Raw genomic sequence first — 207 nt, 5'->3', positions numbered from 1 at the left:
TCAGCATCCGCACCCCGTTCGGGCAAGAAGCCCCGGACTACTTACGAAGCTGCCGCCGTTTCTGGTCCCAGATTGCGACAGCCTTCGGGCAATCCATTTGGAGCCGATAAGCCGGCTCCCACGTATTCTCGGAGTGGGCGTAACCCCTCCACTTCACAAGGAGCTGGCGCTTCCCGTAAAGCCGCCGCTCCTGGAGGACCCGCTCCA

Source organism: Plasmopara halstedii, assembly GCF_900000015.1.
Source record: "Plasmopara halstedii genome assembly, contig: Scaffold_291, whole genome shotgun sequence".
Lineage (NCBI taxonomy): Eukaryota > Oomycota > Peronosporomycetes > Peronosporales > Peronosporaceae > Plasmopara > Plasmopara halstedii.
Note: the sequence above shows the minus strand (reverse complement) of the source record.